Raw genomic sequence first — 19,361 nt, forward strand, 5'->3', positions numbered from 1 at the left:
TGGCCTGAGGGACTCCAAACTGTGAAATAACATGGTTGAACAAAAACTACGCCACTGTGTGACTGTCTTCAGTTAATGTGGGCATCGCCTCTGCCCATTTTGTAAAGTAATCGACGACAACGATAATAAACCCATGCCCCCCGGCCGAGCGAGGGTTACAGGTCGTATAATCAATGCCCCATTTTGCAAAAGGGCCAACGATGACAATAAGGTGCAGCGGAGCGGGTGGCGCACTCATCTTCCGCTGGTATGTCTGGCACGTATGACACGAATGGACGGCAAGAATGCAATCCTTAAAATTGGAGGGCCAGAAATAACCGGCACGGAAGATTTTTTGAGCTGTGGCATATCTGGACATGTGACCACCACAGGCACCAGAGTGGCAGTCATTCAGGACTCGCTCAGATTCCTCAAGAGTTAGACATCGGCGGAGGACGGAGTCAATGCCGAGACGGTATAGGGTGTCCCCGATAATACGGTAGGGTTGAGACTGATGACGGATCCGTCGTCGAGCATCCTTGGATACAGCGGGACGAAAAGAGGACGTCTGCAAATATACAATAATATCCCCATACCAGGGATCGAGGGTACTGATCAGAAATAGAGTTTCGTCCGGGATATGGTCCTCTGAGTGAGAGGGTGCGGAAGGAGATGGCAAAGAGAAAAGTAACTCAACAAAGACCAGGGAATTTTTAGACTTGGCAGCAGTGGATTCCAAGTCAAACTCTTGGAGGATGATGACCCACTTTGAGTATTTGCCCCCCAGCAACTGACGTGACAAAATGTATGTCATCGGGTTGCAATCAGAAATCACAGTCGTGATGCGCAGCAAAATATAATGCCGGAAACGTTGGATGGCACAAACGGCGGCCAATGCCAACTTCTCGACGTAAGCATATCGAGTTTCCACATCTAAAAGGTTGCAGCTGAGGTAATATATGACATGCTCAGTGTCATCATCGTCGTCTTGCACGAGAACCATGCCGATAGGGGTATCGGCGGCAGCCAGATACAGAGTATAATCGCGATGGTAGTTCGAAGGTCGCAATAATGGAGCAGAGACAAGGAGATCCTTGAGACGCTCGAAAGACTCTTGAGTGATAGCATCCCAATGAAAAGGGGTATCTCGCTTCAATAACCGTGTAAAGCCTTTAGCCACTTCGGCATAGTTCGGAACGAACCATCTTAGGAAATTTGCTCTGCCCTGCAAGCTCTGCAACTGCTGCAAAGAAGTAGGGGGAGGAAGATTCAGAATAGCTTCGACTTTAAGGGGATCCAGACAGATGCCCTCTTGGGAGACGATAAACCCGAGTAGTCTGCATGATTCAACGCAGAAGACACATTTATGAGGATTAAGCCTGATGTGGTAGTGTCGACAGCGAAGAAAGATTTCACGAAGATGGGAAGGGTGTTCCTGGAATTTGACTGAATGAGCTGGTAGATCATCCAGGTATGGTTGTGCAATGTGACGGATGTCATGAAAAGCATAGGAAATTTCACGTTGGAAGGTAGCATCGGCATTCTTCAAACCGAAAGGGAGCTTTTTGTAAGCAAAAGTGCCCCAAGGATAGACAAAAGCAGTCTTATGTTGATCAGCGGGCGCAATATTGATCTGGTTATACCCAGAAAAACCATCCATAAATGAATAGATTTCGCTCCCTGCACACTCATCAATGAGCTGATCGATGAAGGGTGTGGGGAAGTTATCCTTAGGACAGGCCCGGTTGATGTCACGGTAATCAACAAAGACTCAAATGGTACCCTGATTTTTGTTCACGGGGACAATATTAGAAACCCAATCCGTAAGTGGAATGGGGTAAATGAAACCAGCCTTGAGAAGCTTTTCAACTTCTGCTTTAATGGCTGCAGCCTTTCGGGGGTGCACGGGGCGTAGACGTTGACGAACAAGCTTAGCACCTAGATACGTAGGTATCTCATGCACCACTATGCTAGGGTCAATGCTGGGAATTTCTTCGTACGACCAAGTGAAGACATCACGAAATTCGTGAAAAAGATCGGTGTAGAGCTGAATTTCCTCCGGAGTACAAGTGACTCCAATGTGAATATGCTCGACAATCCCTGGTTTCACAGAGATGTCGATGGGTTGGGTCTGCATAATGTTTCCCATATTGCCTTCAGAGGACACTTGATAAACTTGAATAGGTGTTTGAAGGGGTTGAAATGGGAGACAAGAAGCGAACCGTTGGAGACAGGTAACCATTTCCTGATGGGTAGGGAGAAATGAGGAATGGTGGTGATGATCAGACCAAGGAGGTTCCTCGAGAGACATGGTCTCGATAATGGCTTCATCGGAAGGAAAGATTTCCTTTAACAGATCCGAAGTGGCGTCATCTCCAAGCCAAGGGGAATGAACACACGAGTCGGGAATGATGCTCGGAGGAGCAGGGTTGGGAGGGGGAGCCGATGCAGCAACTATTTCAACGTAGTTGAGCTCGGCAGGACTCAATGACATCATATCACCCCAAGATTCTATCTGATTAGTGGGAGGGAGGACCCACGGATTAGAGCGCACGGAAATCATATTAATAGGAGCGAGATTAAGAGGTGGGAGGGAAAAGACACCCATCAGGGCGGGATATTTAAAGAGTCCGGCTCCCACACTCTCACATGATTTGGAGGTATTCTCCACAAAAGGCAAGTTGCCTTCGGAAGAGGAGGCGAAGAAGGAGAGCTGGTCCATGGTGAAAATCTTCCCCTGATGAGGGAAATGAATGACCCGGAAAAGAGAGGAAGCCACAGCTTGCATGGCGTATGTCCAGCTACGTCCGAGGAGGAGGTTGTAGGTAAGATTAGCATCAACGACCTCGACCTCCACTTTGACTGTCTTCCCTTCCAAAGAGATGGGCAACCGTTGGAGGATACCATAAGGACGAGACTCTCTTCCGTCAAAGGTTTCCAATGTTGTAGGAGACTGGCTCAGCATCGGAGAACCAATAGCTTTCCAACAGGAAACAGACATGATGCAAGTTGAAGCACCTTCATCAATGACTGTACGATGAATCGTTTTAGTGTTGATGATGACCTGTCTGAGGAAAGCTATTTGGTGAGGCAGTCTCGGCGTATGGCCTTCGAGGTCAAAAGAAATTAGATCTGAGTCAGCCGGGTCTATGCCACCGATGGACGATAACAAGGAATTCCTCTAGGAGGGGCAGCTCTGGAGCACTTCTAAGGTGGACATAGCAGACAGAGCCTGAGCTAAGTCCTCAACGATGTTGTAGTGCTAGACAGCATGACCATTAGGGTTGTAAGAAGAGTTTCGGAGTACACCTTTCGGAGGGGGTCGGATGGGTGTCTCAGTGCTAGGTCTCTCGATATGGAGTGGACCAGAACTGGATGGAGGAGCACTGGAGGGGACCTCAGGCTCTTTCCCGGCATGCGACAGATATTATTTTGCCCGAGTAGTGATGTGGATGGGAATCGTCCCAGCCATAAATACTTGAGAGCCAAATGAAGAAGAGGGTTGCGATGGATCAGCCACCATTTGAGTTTGCTGTGAGGGGAAAGGTTCTTTAAGCACAGCAGGAGTCCTGGGAGCACCTTTCAACAATCGACTAACTTCGGACCACCTAGGGTAGTCTTTAGTATAGTGATCCTCGTCACAGATAACACAAGGATACTTGGGTTTACATTTGGCTCCTTCCTCGGGTGGAGGTTTAGGGGAGTCCTGTCTGGGCTGCTCAGGTTTATTCTCAGCTTTCCCTTTCTTCTTTCCTTTTGAGGATTTATCCGCCATGGTGGACTGGACGGTGTTAACCTCAGAAGTGTTTCCAGAATTAGATTGACCCAAAGAAGTGTTTTCGTTAGGAGTATTCAATTTTTGCTTCCTAGGGTTCGTGGATGATTTCTTTGAAGATGCATTTACAGAGCCAATAACACTATCAACGGATGGCTTTGGCGGAGCTTTGGATGTTCCAGGTCTCAGGGCATCTGGAAAATAATCATATAAGGTACTCGACTGAGAATAAACTAAGTTGAGGTACTGAGCACGCGCGATAGCTTTCTCTTCAGTTACACAAGCTCCCATAGCAATGTCTCGCGTGATTGCAGGGACAAAGGAGGTTGTAAACCAATCGGTTAGGAGCTGATCAGGAATCCAGAACTTGATCAAACGACGACGCCGTCTCCATTCATGTATATGATCGGATATATGCGTGGTCGTGTCTTGTTTGAGAGACGTAAGGAGATGCGTCCCTGTATCATACCGAATGGGAAACTAAAAGTGAGTTAGAAATGCCATTGCCAACGAGTTGAAATCTTGAAAGTATCTGCGATTCAACTCAATGTACCACTTAGTAGCCGAGCCGGTGAGAGTCCTTTGGAAAAGGCGGAGCCGGATGGAATCATCAAGCCACGAGTTTGACGAGCACCAAAGGTGATAGGTCATGACATGGGCTTGAGGGTCCTCTCCAGCTTTTCCATCGAATTTGGGGCAATCACCGGGTATCTTGGTTGGAACTGGTGGCTAATATGGATTATGAAGAATGGGATCATTAGTCAATTTGGACACATCTGGTAGTTCCAATGTCGCTAAGAAAGGTAACTGAGGATTGAAGGACATCTCTGGCCGTGGATAAGAGGTAATACCAGAGTTCCAACCAGGTGGCAGTTACCCCCATGGACTTTGTCCGAACGGGCTCGGCCCATAAGGGTTCTGCCCATAGGGATTTTATCCATAGGGGTTTTGTCCATAAGCAAACGGTTGACTCTGGATCTGCCCCCCATCACCCCATGGATTACCTACTTGACCTGTAGGAGCAACATATTGTTGTTGATAATTCTGATAAGGGGTGACCTGCATTTTTTGATAATTTTGATACGGGGCCAACTGAGTTTGCCCCTGGGGTTGCTGGTAACCATACGGTTGCTGAGCTCCATACTGAGCCTGGTGACCAGGCTGCGCTTGGTAAGAAGGTTGGGATTGCAACCCACCTTACATCTGCAAACCAGTTTGAGTCTGGGGCTCAGAAGGATGTCCTTGAACAGGTTGAGCTTGGACCATCTGGCCGGAAGGTTGTCCTGGTTGGGTTTGGGATGGACCCGTTTGCCCAGAAGGATGAGCTTGCTGGGTATTAGGTTTTCCTTGTACAACCGAGGGTTGTCCTTGTGGAACAGATGGTTGAGCGGGCTGGACGACTAGTTGACCTTGAGGTTGACCAACTTGTCCAGAAGGATGACTAGGCTGGGCAGTGGGTTGGCCTTGTTGTACATAAGGTTGACTGCCCTGCCCAGAAGGGTACCCCTGCTGGATTCTAGGTTGTCCTTGTTGCATATAAGGTTGTCTTGCTTGTCTAGAGGGATAATCTTGCTGGACACCAGGTAGACCTTGTTGGATGTAAGGTTCTCTTGGTTGTCTAGACGGGTAACCTTGCTGGGTACCAGGTTGCCCCGAATTACCAGAAGGTTGAGTAAGATAAGTGAAAGATGGACCACCAGTGGCCGAAGGTTGTCCCTAATAGGGTTGTCCTTGTGGACCCCAAGGTTTCCCTGGGTAATACTGGCCGTAATATTGCTGCCCTTGGGGTGTTTGCACGTAAGACGGCTGGCCTTGGTTAGGCGGTCCCTGAAGCTGTGCAGGCATTGCTTGGCCACCATGGTAAGTGGTGGCGCCCCAAGCAACGGATAATGGTACCGAGACCTCAACAACGGGTTGAGTAGGCAAAGGTCTGGAAAGATAAAGGAACTGACCAGTGGAATCGTAGTAATAAAATAGACCTTGTGCGTTCGGATCGTGGATAGCTTGCATATATTGATCATATGGCCCCCCTCCTGGAATGGGACCAAAAGAGGGCGGTGCACTTTGTGGAGGATGAACAACTCTGGGTGTATGTGCCGGCTAGCCACTACTCACTTGGCCGTGAGGCGGACCAGCACCAGTAGTCATAGCTGAAGATGTCGTAATGGCACTAACAACCGGTGTTGAATGTGCTACACAAACATTCGAAACAGTTGGAACTGAAGTGACAGGTGTACTATGAACTTGTGAAACAAAAGATCCCATAGTGGGAGTAATGCGGAGATCCCACATGGTACTTGAAGAGGGGATCCTAGTACCCACATTATCCCTCAACGACTTATAGTGTGAGGGTACCGGAGATGTGGCCAGGATAGGAGTTTCGATACTCGACAAAACAGGTGTCTCACTCACTCTAGGAGATGTATCATCCATGTCAGAGGTAGACATTGGGGTCGAAACACGAGGAGGGGTAAAAGGAATACCGTCTTCAGGCTCCCAAATGGGGTTCCAATGAATTTCATAATCCTCGTCGTCTGGAGCACGAGAGTTAATCGGTTGGATACTCGGGATAATAGGGAGAGTATCACTCACAGAAGACGGAGACCCTTGATCACTTGGAATGGGAGACGGGATCGATGATTCAACCAGGATGACAAACTTCAAAACAAAACCTAGGGAAACTAATGAGAAAGGACCCTACTCGAACTAACGCAAACAAGATCTAACCGGGTAAATGTTAATCGCGGCCGAATAAATTTTAAGACGCAAGGACGCAAGTTGACCTTTTCATTTTTTAAGAGTCGAGAAAAGGGAAAAAAGATGACTCTAGTCGCCTTCGAATGTTTAATGAGCCCGAAGTGACAAATGCTCAGATGAGCCTTTTCTTTTAAGGAGTCTAAGAAGGATCAAAACTGACTACTCTGGAGAGCTAGGCAAAAAGGTTTACCAAACAAATCCGTAAAACTGCATATACACCTTATCAGTCATATGAAAACCAAGGACTTCCCGTACGACAGTCAATCTTCCTGAATGCTGTGTTCAGTGTGTTACGGCTTGTAAGGCGGCAGACACAACTTCCTGTGGATAAAGGATGATAACCTTGTGGGGTCTCCACATATACTCGATGGTATGTGGGAGCTCAAATCCGTGCTAGACCACTTGTTGCGTCACGGAAGGAGGAATCACCCAACCTTAAGTGAAACAAAAGTTACTAGGTTTAACAACGCTGGAGCACGTCTCTAGCCTAGACCTCTAAACAATGAGTGTTATGTTCCAATGCATTTTTAAGTTCATTCAGTTCATTTTAAGGTTGATCTTGAATTAGGTTTCGGTTTTCAGGCCTTACCGTATGAAATCTCTCAAAATTGCCTAAATGCAAACTATATGCCAAAATATGTCATTCCATTTGATGAATGCTAATTACGAGAGGGTTAGAGGGCTTTCACACAAATGAAATGATCACAAAACAACAAACAACTTCCCTAATGCAGCTAATGGAAATTCACAAACTTTTCTTCAAGATCACTAATCACTAATCAAATTGAAAAGCTTCTAGTTCTCATTAACTAATACAAAGAAAAAGAGATTTTTCTTTTTGTTGATGGCAAAGTGCATTAAACAAGCTTTGAGAAATAATAACAAACAAATGTGAAAAGAACCAGTTGACCCCAAACAACTGTGATCCGTGTCCGGGTAGTGAGAAGAAATCGAAACAATGTCAAGACTGGTTCAATAACAATCACTTAAACAACCTAGCAAAAGAAAGCAAAGAGGAAGGTTTCACCAAACCAAAAGCAAGCAGCAAACGAACCCTTGCAAACGTGTAAACAAGCAAAGATGATCCAACAAACTTGGAATGATAAAACTAGGTCACAAGACAAAAAGCAAGATTCGCTCAAGAAGACTCACAAGAAAGTGCTTCAATCTCCAGACAATGAAAATCAAGTCATAAACCAAGTGAAAAAAGCAGGGGATAGCAAGACCAAGAGGCTCAGGAGGCAGAATTGAAGAAATTCAATTCTACAGGAATCAGCACGGGTGGTACACAACAACAATGCACTAATAAGAAACTACGCGTAGCAACAATGCGATGTCAGCGTAGAAGTACATGCCTTACCCGCGATGGTCCAATTTTCAGAACCGTCGCGACTGTTTGGTGTATTAACGTGATGATAAGGAAGTCACAGAAAGGGCTACGCGATGACAGCACGACTGTTTTATTATAAACCATGATGATGCTCAAAAACGGCCACAATCAAGCCAAAAACTCCCAAACCAAGGCAATCAGTCTTTAAACAAACAAGGCACCTCCCAGACCGAACCAGGAAACCAAAAAACAGGGAACTAATCCCCAAACTTTGAAAAGAGAGAAAAGACAAACTCAAGGAAAGAATGAACAAAAAGGACAAAAGCCAGCTCCAAGCTATTCAGTTCGTAAACCAAACCGGAGATAGACTGAAGTGGAGTTGATCTACTTCGCTAATGTAGAGCAATAGCATTTCAAAGGTTATCTGGCCGTGCTTCAGGCTCCGTCTAAAGTCTACAAATCCTACAAAAAGGTAAAATATCCCCAGCGGAGTTGTTAAATTGTTGTGGAGGTAAATCCCCTTTGCGGACAGAGGCGATCCCTACTAGTCCAAATAGGGTCTAGCAACAATCAAACAACGCTAACACACAAGTTCCTAATTGCAAATGAAAGACCAATGGTGAAGGCATACCTGGATTCCGATGCTAGTACTTGTAGAAGAGTTGATGCTCCCATTCCTTTGCCCTGGCTGGTCACAATCCTCACGATCCTCGTGCACGGACACATGCACATGCAAAGAACGATACAAACACAAGCATAAAATCCAATAGATGAAACTATATATCAGTCAGAAAGGATATAACTCAAACACCATCATAAAGAAAATAAGAGTGGAACCATAATGATAGTCGTCTATTATTGATAAATAAAGAAGAATACAACCATAGTTCTGACGTCAAATCCTTCTCAAGAGGGTCCAGCCAGCAAGTCCCTCAAGCATTCACCCTTGAAGGTAGATCTCCCAAGACAAAACTCTCTCTCACACAAGTTTACACAAGATCAAAACACTTCACAACCTTCCTTAAGCTCTCTAACAATCCCACACTTGTCACACCAGCTACCTATCAAGCTCACACACTATTAGCAACACTCCAAACACTATGAATTCCAAACTAGCAGCTCATGGCAATGGTGGAGGCTTAAATAGGAGAAGGAGTCTCCATGAATAGTGGGAGGATGAGCTTATCTCCAAGGAAGATGGCTCAAATGATGAAACAGACATGCCAGGAAGGGAGGGCGACATTGACAAGGCCAACAACCAGGTCTGGAGTCATCTGGAAGGCCGGTTGTTAGAACAAACTCGACCAGACTGGATCATCGCGGGTGCATAACTGCACTGGAGCGCTGACATCGCTGCTGAATAACGAAGAAATTCATGTCAGCGCGATAAAACATAAGCAACAGTCGCGCTCTCTCATGAAATTCGACCAACGCGAGAATCTCGTGTACTTCCGCGCTGGCAGCGCGTTCGGTATGTTTTGGAGCGCTCATCAGCGCGTTTATTTTTACAACAATCACGATGATAGCAAAACTTTGGCAAAGTGGGTCATTTGGCAACATTAGAGAGCATGAGCATGGATGATTTGGACTCATGACACAGTAAGAAGACTGGTAGGAAGACAGTGACAAATTACTGTGTAACACCCCTACTGCAGCAAATCAGAATCTACTTCACCTACGTGATTTTTAAATTACATTCATCAAGTTATTCTTTTGAATATTGAAGCAAATTAATTCGACAACCTACACTAATTAAATATTTGATCTCATGAAACAAAAAACAAAGCAAATAACAAGATACATAGGACACACTTATTTTTGGACACAATAGTCCCTGGAAAAAACCAATGTAAGTAAACCGTGCAACAGTTCTGAGGGTTTATTATTATGAAAGAGAAATATCTAAATACAAATCTAGGATGCTCAGGCACCAATCCTTTACAGAGAAAATACTAGTGGAAAATCTAAGTGTGTTTTACCACACTTCACCGGATCGAATTCCAGCTGATTCGACACAAGACTCGCTAATCTCAGCTATTTCTACATTGGCTCTACATCATCCCTGCGTCACCTTCTTTGCCCTCTACATCAGCTCTCCTGGCTATTCTGGCAGTTCCCGACAGTTTTGGCAGTTTCGACTATTCTAATAGTTCTAGATTCTGCATGATAGCCAACTTTTCTGTGTGAGCTCTCCCAGCTACTATGCTACCTCTGGGTCAGCTCTCTCGGTTGTTCTGATAGTTTCAATTTTTGTGTCAACTCTCTCAGCTACTGCAAGCTCTCTCTGCCTCTCTGTTCTATATTTTCTGGAAAGTCCTTCTCCTGGATTCTCTCTGCCCCTCAGCTGCAAGATCTCCCCAATCCATTTTCCTCCTAAGAACTTCTCACCTCAAAAAAGCGATTTTCCTCTTGAGAAATTCTCACCTCAAAAAATTGATTTCCTAAATCTCTCTGTGTGTGTTTCCAAATGAACCTAGGCCTCCATTTTATACTTTTCCTGTTGAGTCTTCAACGACCAAGATTAAGTCTCTAATCAACGGCTAAGATTAAAACATCACTTGATCCGCCTTCTAGATCATTCTCACCCATATTTTGATTAATACCCATTAATATTTTAATTTTCCTAAGTTTAGACTTAGGAACCCCATTAAAAATATTAATTATTGTAATAAAATACAATCCGGGTGGAATTTCACCAAACGGTTTATGGGTTATTTAGAACTCATGTGCTTTAGCCACTCCACCAATTTTCAAGGCTAGAACACTTCTGATGCTACCAAAAACTAACACTACCTCTTAGCGAGGAAAGTGCTCTAGCAACAATGTCCAACTACATGCTCCTCTATTTCTAAAGCACCTCCTTTCTGCACTGTTGTTGCCACCAACACTGTGCTATTGTTGCTACTGTACTACATCCAATGACACTGCCACTGCCACTACTGCATCTATACTACATCTCCCTCTCAAATGTTGCATCTGCTATGTTGCTAGCATTGCCACTGCTAACATTGCATCCATACTGCAGCTCAGTCATTGAGAGAAGCAACTAAAAAACATCCAAAATTAGTTGAAATTAATTGTGTTCAACATAATAAAATGAATGTTGGAATCTGACAACTATTGATTTTGACCCTCTCAATCTTTTGCGTTGCTAGTGACAACTGCACTGCTGCCAACCTTGCTCTGCGCTGATCAGTCTCTGGTCCCCAGTGACTGCATCTGTCCTCCAAACACTCCACTACATCATCTGACACTAATTCCATCTCACTACTACTGAATCTTGGGCTCTCGTATCAAGGAATTGATCCAAGAGTTGGACTCCTCAAGGATACTACCCATATGTAGCTCTTTCGAACTACAACTCTAAATCTCTCCACCTCCCTCCTGGAGATGCAATTTCCATCTCACCAAATGTCAAATGCCCTCCTCTCTCCTCTGCACAACACTAGACCGATCTATGCACTCCCTGCTAGAGCTTATAGATCTACCCATTTCTGTTGTTGTTTAGTAAGTGAAGATTTAGATTCCTTGGTTGGAAGTCCTTTGAGGAGAAAATTTGCCTTCTACGTGTCTTTGTTCTATTCCATCGGATTTCTACCCTGACATAAACTGTGCCCTTCAAGCACTGTGCTGAGGCTCTGCGTCACTCCCTCTGCCTCTGCAAACTCAAAAAGTGGAAATTGTACCTCTCTGTCATCTCACTCAGATAGAGATTTCCTCGGATCTACTTCCCAGCAAGGACTGCGCAATTCCTTCAAGCGGACTCAAATTGCTACCAAGTGCAGCTTTCGGCCTCACTGCTCAGCAGTAGATCTGCTCTTCCTGTTTCAAATCAATGCTCTGATACCGTGTGAAAATTCCTACACTCAAAGGAAGCCCTACTGTACCAAATCTGAATCTACTTCACCTACTTGATTTTTAAATTACATTCATCAAGCTATTATTTTGAATACTGAAGCAAATTACTTCTGCATCCTACACTATTTAAATATTTGATCTCATGAAACAAAAAACGGAGCAAAGAAAAAGATACATAGGACACACTTATTTTTTGACACAATAGTCCCCAGAAAATCCCAATGCAGGAAAACCGGCGCAACAGTTCTGAGAGTTTATTATTATTCAGGAGAAATATCTGAATACAAATCTAGGATGCTCAGCCAGCAATCCTTTACAGAGAAAAAACTGGCAGAATATCTAAGTGAGTTTTACCTCACTTCACCCGACAGAATTCTGGTTGATCCGACACAAGCCTGGCTAACTCCGGCTATTTCTGTGTTGGCTCTGCGTCAGCCTTGTGTCACCTTCTCTCCCCTCTGCATCAGCTGTCTTGGTTGTTCTGGTAGTTCCCGATAGTTCCGGCAGTTCCCGATAGTTTCATCTATTCCGATAGTTTTGGATTCTGCGTGACAGGAAACTTTTCTGCATTAGCTCTCCCGACTGTTCTGGTAGTTCCTAGCAGTTCTAGTAGTTTTTCCAGTTTTGGATTCTGCGTGATAGTCATATTTTCTACGTCAGCTCTCCCAGCTACCGCGCTGCCTCTTTGCAAGCTCTCTCCACCTCTCTACTCTGTATTTTCCAAAATTTCCTTCTCTCAGATTATCTTTGCCCCTCAACTGCAATATCTCCCCAATAAATTGTCCTCCTCAGAATTTCTCACCTCAGAAAATTGATTTCCTCAATCTCTCTGTGTGTGTTTCCAATTGAACCCTAAGCCTCCATTTTATACTTTTCCTGTTGAGTCTTCAATGGTCCAGATTAATTTTCTAATCAATGGCTAAGATTAAAACATCACTTGATCCGCCTTCTAGATCATTCTCACCCATATTTTGATTAATACCCACTAATATTTTAATTTTCCTAAGTTTAGACTTAGGAACCCCATTAAAAATATTAATTATTTTAATAAAATACAGTCTGAGTGGAATTTCGCCAAACGATTTATGGGTTCTTTAGAACTCATGTGCCTTAGCCTCTCCACCAATTTTCAAGGCTAGAGAACTTCCTATGCTACCAAAAACTAACAAACCTCACATCATTCTAGCGGATTCCACCTGAGAATTCCTACACAATAAATTGTCCTTGAGCCATGGGTTTGTCTATGGTTTCACCCATCACTATTCATACATACCCAAATCTTCCATGATTTTGCTAGTTACCCCACAATTGGCCAAGATCTTACTCTAATACCACAATAATATTATAAACTAGGAAAATACAACAAATAATAGATTCATAAACTAAACTACAACGTTAAAAATTTGAACAAGATAACAAATCAGAAAACCCCAAAATTTGGGCAATAATTTTGAGCCATTTATTAATTGTGCATGGAAAATCAAGTACAATAGGAAAAAATCTACAAAACTTGGGCTTGCTACAACAAGCAACACAAAACCCAAGTGAGAATGTGTAGGATCAGGTGTTGGAATTGGCCCAATTTCGTAGCTCGAACTTGCCCAGAAACTCTGATGCTGACTGCTAAATGGAATTGGTCGTCCTACTCAAAATAATTCCCAGAATGCTTTGAAATTGTAACGATGAGCTCCTCTCCTCAAACTTGAAAATACCCAAAAAAAATTGGCCTATCTCTAAGCCAAAATCAAACCCACAAAGTGATGCAAATTCCCTAGCTAACTAGCAATTCGCCCTACTATAAGAATGAGGACTTCATGCCTGAATATCGCCTGGAAAATTCTATAAAATTAGTTGGAGACTCCTCTCAATAAACCCACAAAAACCCATAAAGGGTTTGGGCTGAATCCACCGACCCCCGGTAACCCCCAACAATGCAAATTGCCCAATTTGGCCAGAAAACGCCCCACAATACTGATATTGCTGAATTAAGCTCAAATCCACCACTAGAAATCTCTCCCAACTCTGGCTAAATTCTCCCCTATATTGGCTTGATGAATAGTACGGGTTGGAGGTGGAAAAATAAGAGAGCCATGTATTGTGATAAGGAGCCATGTACAAGGACAAGGAATCCAACCTAAGCCATTGGATCCTCCCCTCTAACCAAAGAATGGAGACTTCAACAATCAAGCTCATAAACTTTTGATGAAGAGTGACTTCAGGCATATCATCCTCATCATTGTCCTTGGAAACATGCTGTGAGAGATATGATGAGGAAGATGAAGGACAGATAAGATCATCATCGGTGTCATATATTGGATCATTGTCAAAATGATGACCAATATCCCATTTTCCTTCTTCTAGTAGGAATTCATAAATGTCAACATCATGTGGATCCCAAGGAGCCATTTCCTTGAGTTTCGCATTACAACCAAAAGGGGAGTCACTAGGGTGAATTCAAAATGCCTTGAGAGATGCTTTCTTCACTCTAAAAACATTGGCTTTGAGGTTCAATGAAGAAAAAGGGCTTCATTCTCCAATGGAGTCGCCAAATAAGGATTTTATATTGTCGTCTGGGGACAAGACACATGCTTTGTGTCCCCAACAATGGTGCCAAAATGTTACCACAAAATCTAGCATGCCTTGGAGAGGGAAACACACAGAGGGAGATTGAGCCACATAGGATTAGACACTTGCTGGAGGAGCCAAGGAATCTGAAGGACAACATTAAGCCAGCATTCTGTGATAGTTTTGGATCCAAAGAAGCCAGCAACCCAACAGTTCGAAGGTCTAGTTCAGCAAATTTGTGGGTCTTGAGGGCAAGAGATACAACCCAGAAACTCATCCGGGAAGTCAGGATATCTATAGGAGGGATCAACCCAACATTTTTGGACACTTTCCAGGAGGTTTTACAGTCAAAATCCAACAGGCCTAGTTTTGCAGTTGCAGCTGAAGTTGGGCTCCTTGGGGGTCGAATTTCAAAAGTATGAACCAGCCAAATTCCTTCGTGGGTTTTTTGGGTTTAGGCCAAGGAGTCAGGATCTCGAATCTCATAATTTTCTGCGCACAGGAAGTAGTGGTTCTGTCCCTTTGAAGTCAAAAAAAGAATATTTTTATGGGCAACGCAATGCAGTTTGGTGTCACGGTTGTAGCATCCTTCAGTTAAGCTATTGCTCACCTAGGTTTGGTCATGCTTGTCCATTGAGACAATCCCCAGTGCACCATTCTATTTACTATTGTATTTTTCTCTTGAAGAAGTAATAAAATGGCTCAACAGTTCCTTATTTCCAACATTTCGATGGGTGCTTAGTGTCTATTTCGTTTTTCTGTTTACTGAACTGATTATATGCTTGTATATCACTTGTATTCCTACTTAAAAACAATACAGATCGTAGGAATAGATGAATATTTGGAGGAATTTGAAGAAATATTTGAACTCAACTATAGGAGAGCTAATTGTACCCTTGACCCTGAGTCACTCAAGCTAGTACTTCTCCGAGTGATCAAGGAAGATTTAATGGAGATCCTCAACATGTTGTCTGGAGGAGACATTTACCAGCTTCCTTATAGATAGTATTCAAGAATCATTCTAGGGTTTCCAGGAAAAAGGGCAGGTCTAATGAAGGCCTCGTCAGTTCATCTCCCTCTGTATCAGCCATCAAACATGAGATAGGGAGTATGTTGGAGGACTTCAAGAGTTAAATGTTTCATACCTTTTCCCTACACATCGACACTATGCAGATTAAAAGGAAGCAAGAGGAATAAAAAAGGCCACTAGCTATATTTTGCCCTAGATGCACCAAGAGACATCCTAGAAATGAATGCCCACTGAACATCATAGAATTTTTCTCTATTTGTGAAGAAAACCATGCAACAGACAAATGTACTTCTCTGTCAGGCCTGGAAGTTGTATACCAAGGGGCAGAAGGTGGTTCAGAGCAACTCTGCTTCATTAACCAAAGGAGGCCCCAATGCCCTCGACCATATCAACAAGGCATGCAAGGTGCACATTATCCTCCTTACAACCCACATTAGAATGCACCTTTCCAGCCTTCATACCCTTCCACTCATCCATCATGGTGCATACCTTCTCCTTGGCCTTATACTCCCCAATATCCTCCTCAGCCTATTAACCCTCGTTTCTAGCCATGTCCACCTCAACTTCCTCAATGGAGCAACCCCTCACAAGGATGGAAGCCTCAAACAACCCAACCTCCTGCTTTAATGCCTCCTCCTCAACCTCAACCATAACTCCCTCACCATAACCCACCAAAGCAACCTCAAATACCTACCCAACCCAATCCGAACCAAAACAATAAGAATACACAATAGGTTTACAATGGGGAGACATCCTATCCTACTTATACTGTGAAAACCCAAGAGATCAACCTTTGATCTGGGAAGGTACGTCCAGATGCACACCCATGTTCCCCACCTGAGGAATTTTAAGAAGAGAAGGAGATATTACACCTCAAGCCAATGCACCTCCCTATCCTGAAAGGTTGATACAACCTAAACAACACACTCCGGAAGAGGCAAAAAGTCTAGCAGAATTGAAGAACTTGTGTGTCAAAATACCCCTTCTTCAGGCCATCAACGATGTCCCCATTTACAACAAGCTTATCAAGGAAGAGTGTTTCAAAAGGCCTGGGAGAAGAAGAAGAGATACCCCTACTATCAATGTTTTTGGGCAGTTGTCTGATCTAATGCTTGGGAGGGTGATCTTCCCAAAGTACTTGGACCCTGGTAGCCCAATAGTGGATGTGCACATTGATAACATTATAGTCCCTAATACCTTGATTGACCTTGGGGCTGCAATCAATGTGATGACCAAGGAAACCATGCTCAAGCTCAAATTCCAAGTGGCCTTGAGGAAGACCACTACAGTGCTACAACTTGCAGATAGATCTACAATAGATCCTAAAGGATTTATTGAGGATGTTATGGTCTCCATTGACTCTTGGGAGTACCCCACGGATTTCCTTGTCCTCTAGCCCAAAACCAATTTTAATGGTTACCCTCTGTTAAAATTGGCAACTAGGACCAAACTCTATGTGGGTCATCTTATTTATGGCAGCTGATATTTTTCTTGGATCCCTCTCATCGAGAGGTGTAGGATTGGTCTAAAGATCATCTGATTCTGATAAGTATTCATGAAGATGTGAATTTATTTGTGTTATGGGACAATTCGTCAAGGTCGACCAGCAACCAAATAACCCCCACATATGCTCAATGTTTTAGTATAAAAGGAGGTGACTTGATAGTCATTTGGAAACACGCTTCACTCCTGATTTCTCTCCACTCGGTTTTGGGTTTTGGTGGAAGATAAGTCTAAGAGGAGGAAGCCCTAGACATAGTAAGGAAGAAGACTAAAGCTTGAAGTCTAAACACAGTCTTAGATGAATCCCTAGCAAGGAAGACGCAGTCATGTTGTGAAGAAGGGATGCCCTAATCCTCTATGCTATCAAGGAAGACTTCCCTCATCTATATGTTGTCCCAAGGGTGACCTTAAGCTATCTATAGGATGCCCTAACCATAGTCAACAGAAGGTCTTAGCTGCAACAAAGGAAGGTCTGTTTCTAGGGTATGTCTGAGGGCCAAATTGTTGTGAGGGGAGGTCAAGGCAGCTCCCTAGAGCGTCGAGGCAAGGAGAGGCTGGTTTAACCTGCATGGAGGTGTCTTGGGTGCAAGGAAGGGTAGTGTATGATGTTGTAGGTGGGCCGCATGTCCTAACTCTCTTTGGAGGGCAGTGTGGAGTTGTTTACTGGCTATCTATGCCTAGGACAATGACCAAGGGTGCCAACACCTCTTCAAGAGTAGGACACAGTAAAGGAGGGTTGTTTTGGTGTCCGATCAAGGGTTATTACAACAAGAAAATATTTCCTAACCAATGACAGACATTACAGCAGTAACTCAGACTTGGAGCAGCAATTGTGATGTGTGTTGGATCCATTCTTTGGGTCAGTTTGGATAAGATTGTTGGGCAGTCTGTGGGAGCCAAATTGGTGGCTTGACATAGCAGCATGGTACATGGGACATCAAGTACATGGTGCAGCAATCATGGTACAACAATGGTACTTGGGACAGCATGGTACATGGGACAACAAGTACATGGTGCAACAATTGTAGTTGGGACAACCATGATACTTGGTGGAGCAAGTACATGGTGCAACAATGGTTCATGGTGCAACATTGGTACAACAATGGGAGTTGCAACGAGTACATGTTATATAGTGCAGCATAGTGCACACAAGAGCAACAATGCATAGCATAGCTCAGCTTAGTACAATAGTACAATGATGGTTACAATCATGATTAGTGAAGCATGATGAGATGCAACATAGTGATGATGGGTGCAACATGGTGCAGCACAGTGAGGTGCAACATGATGATGAGGAGCAGCACAATGATGGGTGTAGCATGGTGATGGAGCCACCCTGGAGAATCAGTTGAAGCAACAGTCTTCAACTGAGTTCAGCTACCTCATGTATCATCTTCTTAGAGATGATCTATGCTCTTATTTAGATAAGTCAAAGTGTTGACTCCTGTACTATCTCTCTCTATCTCTCTCTCTGCTGAACTATTGAAGAACATATAAAAAGAACTGATCAAGGGTTTCCCCACATTGGGGTTTGTCCCTGGCTAGTGCCACATCTTGTGTCCTCTTGTCTTGGCTTGTATTTTGCAATTTATGTTTATGTTCTATCTGCAATTTACTATTATGCTAATGTGATTGCTAATCTGAAAAAGTTATTGAGCTAACTATGAAAATTGAAATAAATTTCTCTAAGCATAGAACATACCTAAAATAACATGGTATTGAAGTTGAGGTGAAGACAAATCCCAAGCAAGAGTGAAAGAGCAATCACTGAAGATAGTTGGGAAAGGACAAAAGGCTCAATGGATTCCTCATCCCTCTTCAAATTCACCAAGGGTGAAGTCGAAGCAGAGAATATTATCAGAATTGCGCAGCAGAATCTTTTGATAGCCTACCTAAAGATCACTTCAATGGGAAGTCCAGATCTAAGGGTGGAAGGAAAGGCAGAAGCCTTGTTTGTAATAAGTTTGGCCATTGTGCGAAGGAGTGTCCGAGGTAGGGACACATCACTTGATGATGATAAAAATCATTCCAGGGACATCTTCAATGATCAGAGGAATGACAGGTAATTCAGGTCATCAAGGAAATAGTCGACTCTTTAAAGAAAGCAAGGAACCCTAGGTATGAAGAATCAAATGTTGTTTATGATAAGATAAAGAAGCATTATCTTATATTGGCCCTCTCCTCCAGACTCTTTGGGAATCTGGCTTGTTGTCGCACAAAGTGTCTAGGCAACGCAACAACACTCAGAATAAGGGCTATCACTCTAATCCTTACTCACTCCATTTAGACTCTCTCCTAGGAAACTCAATGGGGGTAGTCCCTAAGGTGAATGGATGAGGATAGCCTGTAGAACATAAGCTCTAGGAGATTTTAAGGATGAACAACTTGATTAACTTAAAGTAGGTCTTGTCTAAATAAGACATAATCACGAGATAAAAATGACTACAGACCAGTGTCTTTAATGTGATTTAACCAAAGACTAAATAAATGACAAGTTATCCAGAACAATTTTCCAATATGTGACAATCAGGTATGATCAATATAAACACCCAAAACTATATCAT

Source organism: Pinus tabuliformis, chromosome J (assembly GCF_031772625.1).
Source record: "Pinus tabuliformis cultivar Carrire ecotype Pingquan chromosome J, CPIR1, whole genome shotgun sequence".
Taxonomy (NCBI): Eukaryota; Viridiplantae; Streptophyta; class Pinopsida; order Pinales; family Pinaceae; genus Pinus; species Pinus tabuliformis.